Genomic DNA, 21,115 nt, shown 5'->3' on the forward strand with positions numbered 1-21,115 from the left:
AAAAATTGGCAGAACAACTCAAATTGGTAAAATGGTACTCTCACGACATTCAAGGGGAAGTTGGCCGAGATAAGTGTGCCAAATGCACATTCATACAAGGTCGACAAACAAAAACGGATGCAATTAAAAAAAATTAAAAAAAATTAAATCAACCTCTATACAACAATACTTGAGCTAGATAATAAAGATAACTAGCTGGGAGGTGACGATGGTTCGTGGGCATTTTTGAGCAATGCCACGATAGGTACAATTGAGTTAGTGGAAGCATTTGGGGAAGCCCTACTTCCTACTTTTTTTTGGGAAAAAACCTATCTCTTCCATCAAAATTGACCAAATCATATCAAATTTTTTATATGTTGTACTTATGGACATGAAGCACAACGTCTAGGAAATGAAATTGCGAGAAAAAAATCGAGAAATAAATAAATATATAAAGAAAAAGTTCAAGTGGGTGTGGCTCCGCCTACAAGGGGCGTGGGATGCCCCTCATACAAAAAGACACAACTAGATCATGATATCTAGCTTGTGTCCAAGTTTCATCAAGATTGCATCAAATGTCACGGTGAGATGTCACAAATATGCGCTGGAGAGAGTCACAAACAGACACACAGATAGACACACAGACACAACGAAAATAGTGGTCACTGCTGGCAATGACTTCCGTCATCTATTTGTGTGTTTGTGTGTTTATGTGTTTGTTTGTAGGCACAATAACTCGAGAACGGAAGAAGCTACCAATGTCAAATTACACCACGTGATTCAGGAGGGTGATGGCTAGCGCTGATTAGATTTTGGTCAAAATCGGTCAAAGGTCAAGGTCACAGTGAGGTCAAATATTCGATTTTTGATGGTTTGGTACAGATAACTCGAGAACGGAAGAAGCTACCAATGTCAAATTACACCATGTGATTCAAGAGGGTGGTGGCACGCACTGATTAGATTTTGGTCAAAATCAGTCAAAGGTCAAGGTCATAGTGAGGTCAAACATTCAAAACATTTGATTTTTGATGGTTTGGTACAGAATCATCATAGAAACTTCTGGTTTGCTTCTCTACCTTCTCTCTCGAGAGCTTTTATTTGACAAGGTCAGAGTTCAAGTTGCCGATTTCGGAACAACCAGTCTATGACTGCTTGTTTGTTACTTACGAAATCTAAAGATTTCGTAAGTATATTGATGACTTCCGTTTCTGTTTGTTTGTTTGTTTGTTTGTTTGTTTGTAGGCACGATAACTCGAGAACGGAAGAAGCTACCAATTTCAAATTACACCACGTGATTCAGGAGGGTGATGGCTAGTGCTGATTAGATTTTGGTCAAAATCGGTCAAAGGTCAAGGTCACAGTGAGGTCAAATATTCGATTTTTGTGATTTGGTACAGATAACTCGAGAACGGAAGAAGCTACCAATGTCAAATTTCACCACGTGATTCAGGAGGGTGATGGCTAGTGCTGATTAGATTTTGGTCAAAATCGGTCAACGGTCAAGGTCACAGTGAGGTCAAACATTCGATTTTTGATGGTTTGGAACAGAATCATCGTAGAAACTTCTGGTTTGCGTCGCTACCTTCTCTAGAGACAGCTTTTATTAGACAATGTCAGAGGTCAAGTTGACGATTTCGTAAGTCCCAGTCTATGACTGCTTGTTTGTTTGTTTGTTTGTATGTTTGTTTGTTTGTTTGTAGGCACGACAACTCGAGAACGGAAGAAGCTACCAATGTCAGATTACACCATGTGATTCAGGAGGGTGGTGGCTCGCGCTGATAAGATTTTGGCCAAATCGGTCAAAAGTCAAGGTCATAGGGAGGTCAAACATCCAAAACATTTGATTTTTGATGGTTTGGTGCAGAATAATCGTAGAAACTTCTGGTTTGCTTCTCTACCTTCTCTCGAGACAGCTTTTATTTGACAAGGTCAGAGGTCAAGTTGACGATTTCGTAAGTACCAGTCTATGAATGCTTGTTTGTTACTTACGAAATCTAAAGATTTCGTAAGTATATTGATGACTTCCGTTTCTGTTTGTTTGTTTGTTTGTAGGCACGATAACTCGAGAACGGAAGAAGCGACCAATGTCAAATTACACCAGGTGATTCACGAGGTTGATGGCGAGTGCTGATTTGATTTTGGTCAAAATCGGTCAAAGGTCAAGGTCATAGTGAGGTCAAATATTTGATTTTTGATGGTTTGGTACAGATAACTCGAGAACGGAAGAAGCTACCAATGTTAAATTACACCACGTGATTCAGGAGGGTGATGGCTAGTTCTGATTTGATTTTGGTCAAAATCGGTCAACGGTCAAGGTCACAGTGAGGTCAAACATTCGATTTTTGATGGTTTGGAACAGAATCATCGTAGAAACTTCTGGTTTGCGTCGCTACCTTCTCCAGAGACAGCTTTTATTAGACAAGGTCAGAGGTCAAGTTGACGATTTTGTAAGTACCAGTCTATGACTGCTTGTTTGTTTGTTTGTTTGTTTGTTTGTAGGCACGATAACTCGAGAGCGGAAGAAGCTACCAATGTCAAATTACACCACGTGATTCAGGAGGTTGATGGATAGTGCTGATTAGATTTTGGTCAAAATCGGTCAAAGGTCAAGGTCACAGTGAGGTCAAGCATCCAAAAAATGATAACTCGAGAACGGAAGAAGCTACCAATGTGAAATTACACCACGTGATTCAGGAGGGTGATGGCTCGTGCTGATTAGATTTTGGTCAAAATCGGTCAAAGGTCAAGGTCACAGTGAGGCCAAACATAATTCTGTAAATTAACATGGAGAAATGGAATATTTTTGCTTCGCTCGACGTTACGAGTTCGTTTTAACTTCGATTTTAATTTTCTCTTCGGTTTTTGCGATCGCTTTGGACGCTTAAAACTCGGTTGTCGAAATTCTGGGAAAAATCGGATGTTTTGGAGACGTTTTAAGATTGTATAAAAAATATTTCACTCGACGCGTCACGGGTCGTCCCATGATGCAGTGCGCTCGAGCAGACGGGTCGTTGAGTTACGTTAAGGTATAATTGTGTGGAGAAATGGAGATTTTTGCTTCGGTCGACGTTACGATTTTTGATGGTTTGATACAGAATCATCGTAGAAACTTCTGGTTTTCGTCGCTACCTTCTCTAGAGACAGCTTTTATTAGACAAGGTCAGAGGTCAAGTTGACGATTTCGTAAGTACCAGTCTATGACTGCTTGTTTGTTTGTGTGTTTGTTTGTGTGTGTGTTTGTGTGTTTGTTTGTAGGCACGATAACTCGAGAACGGAAGAAGCTACCAATGTCAAATTACACCACGTGATTCAGGAGGGTTATGTCTAGCGCTGATTAGATTTTGGTCAAAATCGGTCAAAGGTCAAGGTCACCATGAGGTCAATCATACTTCCGTAAACTCATGTCCAGAAATGGAATATTTTTGCTTCGGTCGACGTTACGAGTTCGTTTTAACTTCGATTTTAATTTTGTCTTCGGTTTTTGCAATCGCTTAGGACGCTTAAAACTCGGTTGTCGAAATCCTGGGAAAATCGGATGTTTTGGAGACGTTTTAAGATTGTCTCAAAAATATTTAACTCGCCGTGTCACGGGTCGTCACGTGGTGTAGCGCGCTCGAGCAGAGGCGTCGTTGATCACGTAAAGGTTTTGCGCGTGCGCGCTGATGGTGTTTTCGATAAAGATGGTGTTTAAAAGTCATTTTTTATCCCAATAAAGGTTATCGTTGCATGCCTGACTCGCTAAGCCGTCGGATTATGTAAAGATTGTTGGTGGATGGCCGAATATTACCGTTTTGTGACTTTGATAAAATAATATTAAATAATTGCGTGGAGAAATGGAGATTTTTGCTTCGGTCGACATTACGATTTTTGATGGTTTGGTACAGATTCATCGTAGAAACTTCTGGTTTGCGTCGTTACCTTCTCTCGAGACAGCTTTTATAAGACAAGGTCGGAGGTCAAGTTGACGATTTCGTAAGTACCAGTCTATGACTGCTTGTTTGTTTGTCTGTCTGTGAAGTTTTTTGTCTGTCAAAGTTGTGGATGGATTTGGATGAAATTTGGTGTAAAGGTTGGTTTTGCATTGAGGAATAATTGATAAGCATTTGGTGAAGATCCTGATCTGCCTTCGGACACTAGACTTTTAAAAGTGATTCTTCACCATTGAGAAAGAGGGCCAAAAACTACATATAGCATGATATCTCAAAAAGTTAAGGATGGATTCGGACTGAACTTTGTGGATAGGTTGAGTGTGTGACAAGGAAAAATTGTTTCGATTTTGGTGAAGATCCAAATCCAGATGGGATAGTTTTTTTTCATTTTTTAAGCAATTCTACACCATTTAGAAATGGGGCCAAAAATATTATTCAGCATGCCATCTCAAAAAGTTGTAGACGGATTCAGACGAAACTTGGTGGATGAGTTGGTTAGATGACAAGAACAAGACGATTACATTTTTTATTCAGGTCGGCAGATCCATTCTATCAGTGGAGATTGTTCAGCCTGGAAATTATACAAAACGTAAACTGAGGTATGTACTCCACCAAGTGCCATTCTAGTTTTAGCATCCTGCATTCAGTGTCCTTCACCTTATAAAGGGCTCTTTCATAAAAGTTGTGAATGTTTTTACTGATGTTTTTTTTGTTGTTTTTACTGATGAAGCCATTCACATATAAACAATGACTGATATTGAAGTGAGCTTGTAAAAAAAATCTTAATGACAATTGCACTGCTTCCTTTGGTTGGTTTTTCGAGGTAATGCCTGTAAAAAAATTATATCTGTTCAGAAAATGAACAAAACAAAGAGCTTTGAGGGAACAAACCATATGTGTCTGTGACCTTTCTGATGTTAAATTGTAAGGCCATATCAGTATTTCCAGAAAGTGTAAGTGGCTTGATAACTTGGCGCTTTGAGAAAGATGTTGCGCAGCCTGTTGTCAATGAGTGTGGAATTGAGATTAAAAACCATGAAAATATTTCTCACAACTGGAAAGAATAATTTGGGGGAAAATAAGCTCATCACCTGCCCCTGCATCCCTGATTGAGTTTTATATCTTATTAATAATTCATCATGAGCTGAAGGAATATTCCACCCATTTCCATTCCACAGCTCATCCTCCCACGGTGGAAGAAATTTTCAGAATTATGATTAGTCGTATGGCTGTCACTGAATTCCATTCAATATGACCCTTGGAATGAGGGGGGAATGAGGATGAGGAGAATGCCGTCGACTGGAGCAGCAGGACAGCCCCTCCCTTAATATTGCAGTGTAAAGACTGTGCCATAAACACGTCTCTTTGAATTACCCCTTAACGTGAGGCGCAGGGCACCTCTTTGCTTTAACACGGGTCACCGGATACACGACTCGCTGCAGGGGGGCGATAAAAATGATGATTTACACCAAAGACCTTCATTTTTACGACAACATTGTTTTAATATGAAAAAAGAGCCAAAAATGCCAGGAAAATAAAAAGTGAAAGAACATGATTGCAACAATAATGTTTTGATACTTCAGATATCATGAAGAACACCAATTATGGGCCTATTTTGACAGACAACTTCATGATGGAATTTTCATGAACATGGACTTTCCTTCTCCAGTACAGTTCATTTCTGTATAAACAGGACATCTTTCTTGTATTACTGAAAATGTTCTGACTTAATGTGGAACTAAAAGATAATTCTTAATGTAAATTTTTATTTTATATATAATCCTTCTCGGCAAAATGTGGAGTAATTGTGATTTTCTCATTAAAGACTCACAATGGTGCTTGTTCGAGTAGATCAGCCAAAATCTTAATGAGGAGATGCAAACCATGCAATAATTTTTTCCAAGATACCTTCAATAAAGGTCTATTCGTTAATATCTTCCTTGTGGATAGAACAGCTCGCTTGACATCCCATCTGGAGGATGCAGCAAATCTTGCAGATGGAACTTTTCTGGAAATCGAACCAAGTACAAAACACAACTGCTTAATTATTCACTCTCTTAATTAATCCAGGAATTTAGACTTCCAGAGCTGCTAATCGACAGATGAAAGCAGGTTCACAGACTCAATGAGAACCAATGGGGAACAAGGATAGCAGATATGAGTGGGTTACAGGGGAGAAAAAATTTGACAGCACTCTTGAACGACTGTGGGGAAAGGCAGGAGACAACTTACGTGTATGGGAGACAGTTCCACAGATGATAGAATACTGGCATGAAGGAATGGATGTGAAGATTTACCTTGGAATTGAGAAGGGTAATCAGGTGGAGGGTTCTGAAAAACAACCAAGTGTGATCTGAGCAGGCTGGGGGGTCATACGGATGAAATGGCAGGTGATGGGTGGTCAGACATTAGGATATAGATAGATAGATATATATATATATATATATATATATATATATATATATATATATATATATATATATATATATATATATATATGTGTGTCCACCAATCCATCTGTGGTTGTGAAAAGCAGGCCTCGATACTTGGCCTCCTGCCAAAAGATGACAATAATCTTGAACTCGATCACCTTCAGGAGTGCAAGATATAAAAGTAAATTTGTCAGCACAGAGTTGTGACCCATACTCCATGATACTAGAGATGAAGGCCTTATATACTGTAATGAGTTGTAGGAAACTCAAAACAGAATTAGCATTGCAAATAATGCCAAGAATCAGCTGGCCTTAGAGGCCGGTTTTATGATGTGGTCTATTGGTCATGTAGAGGTGGGTTGGTTTGTTGAGTTTTGTTGTGCAGATCACCAATCTAAATGAAATTCACCCTGTACATTCATGAGAACACACCATTGAAATTCCTACTTGTTTCCATATGCACAAGTTGACACACCGACAGTTATTACCATTTGAAATTACCGCCGTGAAGTGGGCGTGGCGTGCTTGTAATTACGGAGGAAACGACCAGGAAACAACAAATCAAGATGGCGGCGCCCATGGTTGTCGTGTGATTTCGAGTGATTTTTGGTCTTTCAACAACCAAATATGCGTTGTTTCATACACTTGGGCGCGGAGGATGATGAGAAAGTGATGCAATTCACGGATAAGAGCTGGCGTAAGGTATGCGAGTGTTCGAAGGCTTGGTGCGACGCCACAGATCGTGAAACTATCAACAAATGCCATTTGCTGGCTGATCAAATTATTAAACTGCTGCCAATGACTGATCCTCCTGCGGATGCCGGCTGTCACCGGTTCTGCTATGCGTCCTTTTGTAACAAGGATCATATAAACGTACTGAAGCCAGGAAAAGGAAATCAGAAGCCAGCACGACTGCAGTTTCTGCTAGAGCCAGTGAGGTGGTGGGTGGACAAGAAGAAGAGGGGCACTCATACCACAAAATACGTAGAAAATCCCTCAGAACCTCTGTAGAAAGGGTGGCTGGCAAATCAGCTGGTGTACTGCCAAGAATTTGTATCATATGCCAGAAAAAAGACAAATTCATCCGCGTCAAAGGAAAATCTCAATGTGATCAGTTGTCCCTGGCAGAAACACAGTATGGAGGAAAGCTGAGGGAAACTGCTGGGCAGAGGAGAGATGAACGTGATGTGAGAATAATGACAACTATAAAGGATAAAGACTGTGTGGCGCTGGAAGTTTGTTATCACCGTAAATGTTATTATGAGTATGTGAATGACACATACCACAGACAGAGTCAAAGTAAACTCCAAACTCAGAAAGTGAACTATGACTCACACTTGACATTTTCTGTGATAAAGTAATTCAGGTAAGACTCATTGATGGAAAGCAAACTATACATTTGAAGAAGTTGTGTGAGATGTTCAATGACCTACTCAGAGTAGGCGAAGGTCAGGATAAGGCCAACTACCAGGCAACAAGACTGAAGAATAGAGTGCAGGAACGGTACCCAGACATGATTTTCTATCGTCCACCAAAAATGTCTGAGAGCGAAGTGGTGTACATGAAGGACATTGATATTGGTTCCATTGCTCAGGCTGCTGTTGTAGACAGTAGCTGTACAACAGAAACAGAGTCAACTACAGAGGATGAAACCAGCCAGGGTCCACAAGCAGGGTGACTCAGACCTCAGTTTACATGTTCTATACTCGGGAGCACTCATGGTGAGGGATGACCTGAACAAACACCAAAGTGTGGACATTACATGGCCCTACTTGGAAATGGTGGAGCTAGCACTAGAGCTTATACGGGCAACTCGTACTTTGAACTGGCCGAAACACCTTGCGATCACGAGAGCGTCAATGCCCTGGTACTTTGCGTACGATCACCTAAACTATGCAAGGTACTTACTCGTTTACTGCCTGGAAATGGCCGGGCTGGAGCACTCCCACCCAGACACCTATCAAGCGTTCATGGATGGCAAATGGACTGCCCAATGGCATACTCGTTATGGATTTAGTAGTGTTGCTTGTGATCAGATCATAGAGCAGACTTTAAATAGGGACAGCAAGACCAGTGGAGGCATCATTGGTTACTCTCAGAAAAGCACAGCTGTGAAGAAGTGGACCTGTCCCAACCAGCACGTGCGGAAATCGCAAGGAAATGTGAGTCCATGGCGGGTATCCACGACGAGCCCCGAACGAGAAAGGATTTGGATGTGTCGGGTTCAAAGAAGAACGAAGCAGTGGTGGTACAAGTGATGGACACAGTACTTCAAATGATTAACCCTTTCTTCAGCGCTCACCTTGAACTCGTCAATATTGGTTCAGGTGTCATCGCACCGCCAGCCACTTCCGCAGACTTGATGAACGCGTATGTCAAGGGAGAGAATGCTGTCGTGCAATTCTTGCGTGATCGGCTTCTCTCGGGTGAGGTCCCATTCTTCAATCCGATTTCGAAGGCGAAATTGGCAACTTTCTCGAAGGCGCGAGGCATGTCGGCGCCTCCCCACCAGCAGATGCCGAAGGTTGAAATTGCGAATGAACGTCGTCTTTTCACACGACTGCTGTTGATTGGAGAGAAAAGCAATGTAACACTCCACGATCTGCTCGCATACCCACTGGCGAACATATCTTTCCCACTGGCATCTGGTGATGGTTCGATTGCAAAGACGGACAAAGCCAAACTCCGCAACCATATACTGAAACTGTGGCCCGATTGCCGTGTGGACGCTCGGCGTATCCAAGGTGCAACGATTGTGGATGGAATGGCCGTTATTCAGGCGATAAAGGCTGGTTCACTGCCTAACACTTTCGGCAAACTGGAAGAGATGGTGCTGAACATCGTAGTGGCCAAAGCACGACATAACCAATCTTCGAAACTGGACGTGGTGTTTGATACTTACCCAAGTATCAGCATCAAGTGCCTGGAGCACGCCAGACGAGCGGGCAGGGCGGGCGATCTTCAGGTACGAACCATCTATGGACGCGATCAAGCCCTTACAAAACAGTGGGCCAATTATCTCCTGAGCGGAGCCAACGAGGAGGCGTTGATAGAGTTCATCATCGAATCGTGGACAAGAAACATCTCTCCATAAAAACTGGGCGACATGCTGTTGTACGTCAGTCATGCCGGCAAATGTGAGAAAATCGAGGCGTCGAATGGTGTCATGACTGTGTCGTCAGTACCTAAACTTTAATGTGACCATGAGGAAGCTGACACGAAGCTCCTGATACATACCGCTCACGCGGGACAGAATGAAGAGTCGGTGCGCATAGAGAGTTTCGACACCGATGTGTTTGTGTTGGCATTGGCTCACTCGAAGTCGATTCGAGCACGAAATTTCCATCTGGTCACAGAAAGCCCCAAGGACATTATCCTCGTTGACATTAGGAAGCTGAGTAATGCCTTGGAAAGTTCTGTTTGCGATGCGTTGATAGGTTTGCACAATTTCACGGGAAGTGATACCACCAGTGCATTCCACGGTAAGGGCAAAACAAGGCCATTCGACTTGATGATGAAGAGTCCCCATCTCATCACCTGTTTCGGGAGCATTGGTCGAGAATTCACGCTAGATCAGAATATCATTCACGACCTGGAACAATTCGTCTGCGCCGTGTACAATCAGCCGACCATGAAGAGTGTGGATGAGGCTCGCTACAAGCTATTCTGCAGCCAGTCGCTGGGAGAACAGAAGTTGCCGCCTACAAGCGACGCTCTGATGCTGCATTGCAAAAGAGTGAACTATCAGTCTGCGATCCACCACCGCGCGACTGAGAGGTTTATAGAAGCCCCTTCTCCTACATTTCACGGATGGGTGGAACGCAACGGCGCACTGATTGTTCACTGGCTGAGCAAACCACCAGCGCCAAAGGAACTGTTAGAGGCGACGAAATGTAATTGCAAGAAGATGAAATGCGAGATCAACCAGTGTTCTTACCGGTCAAAAGGACTGTCCTGCACAGAGTGCTGTGGGTGTCAAAACTGTGCCAACGATGAACAGACCCGTGCAGAAATGGAACTTATGGATGATGAAAGCGGAACTGACGATGATTCCGACGATGAACTGTGAATGCAGGTGTCACACTGCTTTTGCTGTGGTGATCTACTACAAAGTAGTATTCAGGTTGGTTTGCATGTAATAGTGGATTTGAGTTTTGTAATAACAGCAGTCAAGAGCCAAGTTCAGCAACCGCTTCAGAGCAAGAAATACTGGAGTTCTAAGACAGTAATCCTCTTGTGGCGGTTCTACTTTTCATCAGGCTGAGTCACGCAGTCTCTTTGTCTTTGATTTAATCTGTAATAGCCAATGTAACTGTCTTTCATAGGTGCTGTAACTGCCTTTAATAGTCAATGTAACTTCCTTTAATAGCCAGTGTGGCTGCCTTTTAAGCAAAAAGTTGCCTTGGTCAACTCCAAGGCCTGTCTGGTCGGTCCAGACGTTTTCGGCTGGTAAAATATGTAACTGCTTCGGTTTACGACCTTTAATTATAAACATCTTTAATAACAGTGAATAGGGTTTTCTTTGATAATACATAACTCTGTATAAACATATTGTATCATTTTAAGACCTCACAAGAGTTTTCTTTGACGTACATATCAGTCTAACCTTGATTCTTCATTTCTGCTTCAAAATCGTGCTTTAATGTCCGGTGTATCTTTAATTGCTAAAAATGACCAATTGTGTCACATCCTCGACGTGGAAACAAGTGGATTTGGACTCAGGGTCTAAAATTCTTTAAGTATGCCAAATTTCATTCAGATTGGTGATCTGCACAATGAAAATCATTTTCTGAAGGTAATAGCAAGTACCTCCACCTGGTCTACTACCCAAGAAAGGTTAGGACAATGTAGGGCCTCGGAGCTCTAGGGGCTGATCGTCTCTCTTCCTGGAGTTAGTCAGAGGTGGATTGAGGGGTTCATAATTTAATCCTTCCAGAGGAAAGAAAAATGTGATTTTACTGCATTGAAACACATGTCCAAGGGAGCTTACAATGACTTGTTTTTCCAGATCTGTAGAGATGGATGCCACAGCAGCCTGCCTCTCATAAATATCATTTACTGTTCTACACATGCTGAAATTATCAGAAAAATAGAACACAGGATTTCCCAGGGAGGTGTATAGGTCATTGATGTCAAATACAATACAGTTGATCCTATAACGCTGTCTTGTGTGACACCAGTCTCAAGAGGTACATCACGAGACAGAAATCCATCAGCAGCAACATGTTGTTTCCACTCAAAAAGATTGGGCAACCATCCAAGGAAGCACCATCTATTGTTGTGTGGATCCATATAATGAAGCAACATGTATCCATGGTCACAAGGGCAAAAGCTGATCTGATGATCATAGATTAGAGGGTTGGAGAAGAGATAATGTCTTTTATTAGCAGAAATTATAGATTCTATTACTTTGCTTATTCCAAATGATATATGTCATTGGCAATGATAACCACATCCTATCTGGAGCCTTCCTTCGAGATTGCTCTGGCTATTGCATGTCATTCACGGTCAGCTTCAAGGCATGATTGTCTTTCTTATGAACTTTCCTGCTTCCAGGTTGTTTTTTTCTAGCTGCTGATATCGATCTGCCCAAACTTGTCCGTTTCTTTGGTGGCATGGTAAAGTTGTTGGATTTTCGCAAACTGCAAAAAAACATTGCAACATTAACTCCCTGTAACAACCATGATACACATGACGGCACCTGATGTGGCAGAAAATGATAGGACCAATTTTCGGGGAAATGCACCAAATCGAACATTTTTTCATGTTGCAGGTACAGTCAAATGCAGTGTTGTTGCAGATCCCATGCACTACGCATTCCTTTTGTGGGAGCTCAAGGTGAAATGGTTTTCTTGGTAGCTCTCGGTCAAATGGTTTGCACTTGCATAAATATTACACATTTTTTAAAGAAGAAGGCGCTTCAAACCAAAAGTAAAAACTAGATCAACTCCGCAAATTTGAGCAAAAAAGCGAGAGCAGACCCGGTCTCAGGGCAACGTATCGCCAGCTTCACAGACAGCTTCATCAGGCACCATAGACCTTGGGCCTCGGCACGGGTCCGGTTTTTATTTAAATACGACCGCTCATTTCCGGTCACGTGCTGGTGCTCGAGATCAAATGGAGGAGTCCCAACGAGAACTTCAACACTTGCACAACCAACATCTCATCATGTCCAACCCTGACACAAAACCAGCCATGTTCGTGCCCCGGACACACAAACGCAAAACAACAACAAGCACACACACGTGCTCACCCACACACATACAACACCACATCACATGTAAATAAAAATAAAGAAGAGTAGAGCACCACTTCAATGATATGATTTGTCATTTGCTTTTGTTTTTGGAAAATTTAATTTTTTGTAAAAAAAAAAAAAATAGCACTCCTCCATTTGATCTCGAGCACCAGCATGTGACGGGAAATGAGCGGTTGTATAGAAATAAAAACCGGACACATGATGAGGCCTGGGGTCTATTGTGCCTGATGAAGCCGGCTGTGAAGCTGGTGATACGTTACCCTGAGACCGGGTCTGCTCTCGCTTTTTTGCTCAAATTTGCGGAGTCGATCTAGTTTTTACTTTTCGTTGGAAGCGCCTTCTGCTTTTAATGTATATGTATATGTATGTATATATATATATATATATATATATATATATATATATATATATATATATATATATATATATATATATATATATATATATATATGTCGTACTCTCATATACTATAGTTGGTAACAGGTCCTACTGCAGTAGCCTGCAGAGAATTACTACAGGAAAGGAATGCTATTTTTGTCTGAGCTATCTCAACTTTATCTAATATTTGTATCACATTCAACATATTAACTTTTCAAACAAATTAAAAACACTTCTCAACACTTCCAAAATATAATTTCAGAATCAGGATTGATTGGCTGTCTTTGCAACTGGAGTTCATATTACACCTTATCCCACGCAGTCTTAAGAACAAGGACATGGGACTTTTTAGCCGCGTCGCATTGCGAACGCTGGCTCTAAGAGAGCTCTGCGTTGCTCTTCTTCTTCTTGTTCTTGTTGTTCTTCTTCTGTGAAGACAAAACCTTTAGTACGTGGCTCTTGGACACATTTGTTTGTAAGAAGAAGAAGAAGAAGGAGAATTCCCCTGCCCTGAAAGTGCGAATGGCAAATTTGATTGGTCGAGACGGCATAAATTTTACTGCTAAACTTAACGTTTTTGGAAGTGCAAACACGGTGAGTTCTGTTGTCCAGTGTTAAAATCTACAAGCGTATTTCAATTTAAATACAGTAAAAGTTATAAAGGCTGAAGAAAAAAAAACATTACTCCAGAGGTTTACCACCATTGATGCCACCTCTTTTACAACACCTTATTTAACACATTAAATTCGTTATTCGTGCCTGCTGTTTGTGTCCTTCATGACGTCCCTAAAACGGTAAGTTTCCTGTTTGGAATGATTTGCAATTTTGTTTGACTGATAGACAGACAGACAGAAGGCTCTAACAGTAGCTTAAAAAAATAGTGTACATAACAAAAATAGCTTTGAAATATATTTTAAAGCTATTTCCGCATTTCAGTCATCTGTGGGAGAAAATGACAAAATATATGTTATTTATGGTTATAGCCATGCAGTTTGGGATTGAATAAACTGGGAATTTAACTAGCACAAAATTGAAATTTAGGTACAACTGCATTTTATCTATTCAATTGTTACAATTACACTTATGGGAGAACTGGATATAAATATAATGTGAAAACTATGGCCATGCAGATTTGTCACTCGGTAATCCAAAATACATCAAATGCATGAAAATCTTCATTTTTTTTTTTATAATCCTGGGAGGCTTCAAATCTTTTATTTTGTAAAAGCTTGAAGATAATGTAAATAACATGAATACATATCAATGGACCCTTTACACATACACTTTGGAAATTAAGACAAAATAATAGAGTAAGAATACAATGCAAACAAGTACAAAACATATGGGGTATATTACCAACTACTTTGGAATACCCGTATAACTTTTAAACTTTGGTAATGCTGAATAATAATGTAAATTCACGAAAATCAGTAATTATATGGTCGACCCCACCCTCTGCACCCATACATGAACCTCCATGCAGACTGCATAAACTGTTGAACTCAATACACAGACGACACGAACTCCTGAACTCCACATCCGCTCTCTGCATCCAGCCACCTTGACTCGCTTCGACCCAACTGCTTGTACTGTCCCTGGGGAACGGGAGCTGGGAATTGTTCTGTCTGATCTCGCGACGACTCATGGGCCAAACGCTGCTGGGACGGCCAAGGTTTTATGACATTTTGATCTGGGATGGTGAATACAAGCTCTCGCTTGGCGCTCTCTTTCTCTGCTGCACGAACTGTCGAACTCCTCTCAACTTTAATCCAAGGGTGCAATTGTAAAATATACCCTGAGAATGCATTTGTGTGGGTATTTTAGGCCCGGGGTTGTAAGGTGGTCATTGTTGTAGATCATATCATTATGCAAAATATCATGTGTTTTTTTCATTGTTGCATCCTTTTAGATGTGTTATTTTAATTTTTGTTATTCTTTTTTTAATTGTTACATTTCCAGTTCAGATGTCGGTAGAAAAACGTTATGAAGGAGCACTGTTATGCGTGCTGGTGCTCTGATGTACTCATGCACATGCCACACCCTTTGACCCACGGGGCTCAAACTTGGCATGAATAATGTTTACTCCCCTAGAATGGTTTTGTGCTATAACCTGACATTCCCTCACCTGTGAGGGTGGACAGGGTAAAACAAAAACCATAGATGCATTCCAATGACAGTTATTAGCACAAAAACTCAAATACAAAAACTTGGATGTTGCATTGATAAAATAAACAAACCGACGTAAAACCAAACAATGGCAAAAATAAAATAAAATAGATAAATATAAAATAGACCAAAAAAAATGAAAAATTGGTCGAAACATCGATAAAACTAATAAATTCGGAAATCATGAGAATAACAAGCTCGACTGAGCTAAGATCCTCGTCCTCTTAATGATGACATCATAAAAACGAATATGACGTCATTGTAATGTATCAGGCTTGCGATAAATTATCTGTGCTAATGCCTGGCTTGATTCCCACAAACAAAATTCAAACAGCTTGCCTAGTTTCGGAGATAATTTTTTAGGCAATTTCTATTAGCAGAGATATTTTGACGTCATAACTTTTTTCTAGGAGGAATTTTCAAAATCGGAGATCGTTACTGTCTGCGTCGGGTATTTTTACATATATACACCAAGTTTCAGGAAGTTTCGATGAAAACTGTAGGCTGTGAAACAAAAAAGTCCACAAGAACAACGACGTGAGTAAGACTTAGAGATCCTCCACGAGGATCTAAAAATAAGTTTACTTTCGTCAAAGGGAGAGAAGTGGGAATGTTGGATTTCACCAGTGGTGAAAAAACAGCACGCTCAATCTCACCAGGTAAAAAGGCAGAAACTCACACATTACAGGTACTCCCTGGAACTGTTATGCAAATTCAGTACTTAGCCATACACACGTAAATCATGTAGAAATAAAAAGAAAATGTTTACCTTTGTCAAAGCAATCGAAGTGCTGATCCAATTTAAAAAATAGTAAAACCAAACCAGAAGTTGAGAAGAACTCGGTATGCAGTGAAAAAACGAGATGCAGAAGGCACACGAAGCACTGGAAATGAGGTGATTTAGTCACAGAAAACTCATGATGTAGAACGCCACCTGTTTTAAACCAAGCTGTGTCCAATCTCATGCATAGTATTTGTGAATCATTGCTAAATATAATTCATCTTGAATTGACCCACCGGTTGCATTCTGGGGGTAAAAGTTTAATGAAATTTTCCCCTCGAACCTGAAGCAAAATAACTTTTAAAACACACACACAACAATATGTATTACCGTTTTATAGAAGAATATATATATATATATGTATATATATATATATGTATTGTGACGTCCACGGGACTTGAACAGTCCCGCCAACGTAGAATGAGCCGAAACGATGGAGGCGGTTTATTTATTTATAACCCAAACATGGCGGTTCTAATCGCTCTACCGCAAACGGGACAAGGAAGGTGGCACGAGTCACTTTTCACTGAGTTGATGGTGTTTATTTGTTTTTATTATTACCAGAAATAACAAGACTCGGCAAGAAGAGGGATTCGGGGAGATTCGACGGGATGGTGTGGGATCGGGCGTGGGGAAAAAACACAGACAATTCCAATGAATATACAGTTCTCAATCCCTCTAAGGCGCCAAGCACACACACACACACACACACACACACACACACACACACACACACACACACACACACACACACACACACACACACACACACACACACACACACACACACACACACACAAAACGTAGCTATTTCTGGTGGTCAGGCTGGACCGTGGTGTGGACTCAACTGTCCCTGGATCGGCGTCGGACGAGCTGGCCTTGCTCTCGTCAGGGGGGCAGGAGAAACCGTGGTGCTGTCGACCTCCTGGTCTTGGCCCAAGTCCGCTCACAGCCGCCAGGGAACCAGTTCTGGCGCCAAGTTGCGAGCAGGAGAGGGAGGCAGGTCTGCCCGCCGTTCGACCCCGTACTCCGAGTCAGTAGAACCCCAGAGCCAACCAAGGTGAGGAACGAGGCTCAGCAAGGCTCCAAGACACGATCAAGAACACGATCGAATCAGCACAACAACAAGGATGCTCCCCGCGCAACAGCCTCTACACCAAAAAAACACGATCTTTTTGGTTGTGATCTTCTTCCTCTTCCTTTTCGACCCCGAACAGAACCTTTTTATCCTCCTGTCCTCGTCACTTCCAATCGAGCCGTTTATTGGCCCACCGCCGTCGCCTTCTGCCAATCGTGATCACGGGGCGGAGCCATCCGCTGCACTGTCCTGTGACGTCACGGCCAGTCTCCAGAGAATACCAAAAGGGGTTTACGCAGACACACTTACCCTATCCCTTGTCCCTATCTAATTACGTGACAATTATCATTTCCCCCCTTGAAGAAATGAACATTTACTAGACAACTTATCACCACTGAATTGCTACTTATTACATCGAGATCCTGGTAAACTCGAACAGCATGGCATACCTAATTAGACATCCTAATTACCCTTTGAATGCATACCCCCCCCCCTCAAACGTAACAATATATATATATATATATATATATATATATATATATATATATATATATATATATATATATATATATATATATATACATATATACATATATGAAAGGTCATGCAAGTAAACGTTTTTATTAAAAGTTATAGCAAAACAGAAAATCATGCCAGACCAAAAAGACCTATGCATGCTCTGTGTGGAAAAGAAAAGAAAGAGATTTTGATGAAGAAGAAGAATGAATAGGTTGTTCCTGATGTAGTAGTAAAGAGTAAAGCATTTTAAAATACACTGGCAAGTTGCCCGTGGCCACACGGAATTCTAAATGGGGAGGGATTGTCGGGAGAGAAATGCAAATGGCGTCTTCCGTCATTGAGCTGGCAAGCTGGGAGCAGAAATTCACATTTATTGCCATATTTGATGCAATTTAAATGCTCTAATGGCGGTGAGGTGCTGTATTTGAAACTTTTTGGTTGATATATGTCGCTTTTTGATTCCTTGAGGGTCAGTTTATGCCTGGTGTTGACTTGATAGTTAGGGTGGTGGGCTTAGGATCCAAGGATCCTGAGTTCAAATCCCACTCGGATGCTGAATTCATACCAGGTGGGGTTGATTCTGCCTGTCATCCTTCTGAGGTCGGCAAAATGAATGCCAGCTTGCTGGTATCCTGTGTCGGAGTGGCGACCCGTCCAGGATTGTATCCAATAGCCAAGGATACTGCTTAAGCAGCACCAACGCTCTGTACAGAGTATGGTTCCAATGCATGGGTGGATAGGGTCAGTTTGTTTGATATATGTAGCTTTTTGATGGTGAGGGTCTGTAATAAAAATTTGTATTTGCGTCAAAGCTAGCGACCAATTGCAAATTAATCATAGGATTTTTGAAGCATATATTTAATCTGCATTATTAACCATTAATGCATGGGATATTTTACTTATGAAATGGGTCCTCTGCGACCCATGTGTCTCGTGCTTCCAAATGTAACCAATATAAAAATAAAAATTAAACAAACAATATTTGAACAAATGTACTTATAATTCTCAATAAAAAAAAATCATCAACCATGTCAAAATTTATTTTACAAAGCAATGTTCGTGGCACCATGAAGAAAAGCAAAGAGAAGGTGTGGTGTGGTACCAAGCGGTGCGGCATCCGCTGCGCACCACTTCCGTGGTGATGCAGCACAGATATCCAAGTGCCACAAATGATGAATATTACTCCAAAGAATTCCCTGCGAATAGTCAAAAACCACAAGTGATAAACAAGCAAATAGTGAGGATTTACTGCACTGATTATACTGTACATGATAACTTGAACAGTATGATAAGATGACATGTGCTTATCATATTGTACATGTCATCATGGAAAGTATTATCAGTATACTCACTAAGACCAATCAGGACCAATAAGCCAAGCCTGTCATGACAATGTCATTTGCATAAAATGGATGCCTGGGGACCCATACAGTTTTTACGAACTTGGAGTTTAGTCAGGTGAGTTTATGTGATTGAACATTGTCCGTAGGTGAGCGAGTGAGTGAGTCAGTCCATAAATACTTCAATCATTATCGCTTGAACTAAATACACGATTTTGTTGAAACTTTGCCACAGGCTTCACATCTGATGCCTAATGAAAGTGTATTGGCAGCATCAAAATCTACGCTCATTAAGGAGGTCTACGGAGGGGGGGGGGGGGTGGATGACCCCTACCCCCCCCCCCACTCACACACACACACACACACACACACACACACACACACACACACACACACACACACACACACACACACACACACACACACACACACACACACACACACACACACAAAATAGATATTTGCTATCTTCTCCAAAACTGCACACAATTTCAATGAAACGTGACCACAACCTTCATCACCTGTAATGCACCAAAGTGTATCAACCGCATCAAAATATGTACTCACGAAGGGGTCTTTAGGAGGGGCGCAGGGGTTGAGCCCCCCAAGATAGGTATTTGCTCTCTTCTCTGAAACTACACACATGATTTTGATGAAACTCGACCATAACCTTCATCACCAGTGAGGTACCAAAGTTTATCGACCACATCAAATTCTGCGCTCATGAAGGGGGTCTATGGGGAGGTTTTTGACCCCCCCCCAAATTAGGTATTTGTTTTCTTCTGTGAAACTACACACACAATTTTGATTAAAATTGACCACAACATTCTTCACCCCGATGTACCAAAGTTTATCGACTGCATCAAAATCTGCGTTCATTCAGGGGGTCGATGGGGGGGGGGGGTTGACCCCAGCAAAATAGGTATTTGCCCTCTTCTCTGAAACTACACACACAATTTTGATTGAACTTGATCATAACCTTTGTCACCCTTGATGTACCAGTTTGTTCACGGCATTAAAAAATTCAGGGTCTAAAAGTTTTAGGGGTTTGCGTGGGGGGCGGGGGGTGTTGAGTAGCAGTTGCTCCTGATCCAGGTGAGCTTCAGGACAGACGGTCCTATTTTTCAGTGAAGATTCAGTTTGTGGATATTGAAAAGGATAAGAGGTAGGAAATGAATTTGTAACTGTGCACGGGAGATAGAGTTTGGTTTTTTCTGATGTTGTTGTTGTTGGTTTGTTTTTAGATCCTCGTGGAGGATCTCTGTCTTACTCACGTTGTTGTTCTTGTGGACTTTTTTGTTTCACAGCCTACAGTTTTCATCGAAACTTCCTCAAACTTGGCATATCCATGTAAAAATACCCTGCGCAGACAGTAACCATCTTCGATTTTGAAAATTCCTCCAAGAAAAAAGTTATGATGTCAAAATATCACCGCTAATGGAAATTGCTGAAAAAATTAGCTCCGAAACTAGGCAAGCTTTTTGAATTCTGTTTGCGGGAATCGAACAGGGAATTAGCAGAGATAAATTAACGCACATATGATACATCACTATGACGTCACATCAATTTTTATGACCTCATTCCTATTTTTTGACATTTTTTTTTGTTTCATTTGTTTCACAGCCTACAGTATGGAAATCGCCTACACCATTATCTCCTAAACTAGGCAAGCTCTTTGAATTTTGTTTGCGGGAATCAAGTCGGGCATTAGCACAGATAATTTATCGCAAACCTGATACATCACAATGACGTCATATTCGTTTTTATGACGTCATCATTAAGAGGACGACGATCTTAGTTCATTCGAGCTTGTTTGTTTCACAGCCAAAAATTTTCATCGAAACTTCCTGAAACTTGGCATATATGTAAAAATACAATGCGCAGGCAGTTACTATCTCCGATTTTGAAAATTCCTCCTAGAAAAAAAGTTATGACGTCAAAATATCTCCGCTAATGGGAATCTCCGAAACAATTATCTCCGAAACTAGGCAAGCTTTTTGAATTCTGTTTGTGGTAATCGAACAGGGCATTAGCAGAGATGAATTACCGCACATATGATACATCACTATGACGTCATATCAATTTTTATGACGTCATTCCTATTTTTCGACATTTTTTGTTTCAGAACCCAGAGTTTTCATCGGATCTTCGTGAAACTTGCCATGTGTATGCAGAAAGCCCATGCGCAGGCAGTAACCATCTCCGATTTAGGAAATTCTTCCTAGAAAAAAAGTTAACGTCATAATATCGCCAC

At 41.2% G+C, this 21,115-nt stretch overlaps 1 long non-coding RNA gene across 1 annotated transcript in view; it reads left to right on the top strand.

Moving 5' to 3' along the window:
- The first annotated feature begins 1,963 nt into the window (after window positions 1–1,963).
- The window catches only part of LOC147017063 (uncharacterized), a 58,772-nt gene continuing 39,620 nt past the window's right edge, over window positions 1,964–21,115 (top strand). Inside the window, exons 1-2 of the long non-coding RNA XR_015049322.1 lie at window positions 1,964–3,951; window positions 4,443–4,507. This is a non-coding gene — a long non-coding RNA (uncharacterized LOC147017063). The remainder of the gene's footprint in view (window positions 3,952–4,442; window positions 4,508–21,115) is intronic.

The sequence above is a fragment of the Eptatretus burgeri genome, chromosome 11 (assembly GCF_056783735.1).
Source record: "Eptatretus burgeri isolate ZD-2024b chromosome 11, Ebu_testis_v1, whole genome shotgun sequence".
Lineage (NCBI taxonomy): Eukaryota > Metazoa > Chordata > Myxini > Myxiniformes > Myxinidae > Eptatretus > Eptatretus burgeri.